Below are 630 nucleotides of genomic sequence, written 5' to 3' on the forward strand. Positions count from 1 at the left end.
TTTTAAAAAGTAAATACATTGCATTTTCTCTCAGAACAAGTATTGGATGGTATATCCTTTGGGAAATAAGGTCCTATGCTCTTATTAGAGTTATCTCTTAAAAATAATCTCCTTTCTTTTAAAATCAATCTTGTTATTTATTTGTTTTAAAAATGCTTTTTGGATTTCTTACATGTTTGAGGCATTCTTCTAGGTGCCTGAACTTGAAAGATGACTCAATCCTAAATTCTGACCTCAAGAAAACCACAGATTTGCAGAGGAAGTATGTACTTGTTTTGACAACATATATGCTAATATTAGAACAGTACAGAGAGAACTAGCAGGAACCTTGTACCCGGACTGCATGAAAATTTATGAGGGGTTTCACATTTTTCTCTTTAAGGGTTTATACTTTCCCTTTAAGAGATGATCAAGGCAAGGGTATTCTCTCTCATCATTTCTGTTCTACATTGTAGTAGAAGTTTAAGAAAGTGAAATAAGGCAAGTAAAAGTATAAAGATTAGAAGGAAGAATTAAAACTCTTAATATATGCAGATGACATGATTATGTGGTAAATCCTGAAGAATATACAAAACACCTACTAGATGTAATAGTGAATTTAGCAAGGTCATAGTATACAAAGTTAATATA

At 31.3% G+C, this 630-nt stretch overlaps 1 non-coding gene across 1 annotated transcript; it reads left to right on the plus strand.

Moving 5' to 3' along the window:
* Positions 1–270: 270 nt before the first annotated feature.
* On the plus strand, positions 271–373 carry LOC118895035. The gene has a single exon (XR_005019815.1). It is a non-coding gene; the product is annotated as a U6 spliceosomal RNA (small nuclear RNA).
* Positions 374–630: the final 257 nt, after the last annotated feature.

This window comes from Balaenoptera musculus, chromosome 4, assembly GCF_009873245.2.
Source record: "Balaenoptera musculus isolate JJ_BM4_2016_0621 chromosome 4, mBalMus1.pri.v3, whole genome shotgun sequence".
In the NCBI taxonomy this organism is placed as follows: domain Eukaryota; kingdom Metazoa; phylum Chordata; class Mammalia; order Artiodactyla; family Balaenopteridae; genus Balaenoptera; species Balaenoptera musculus.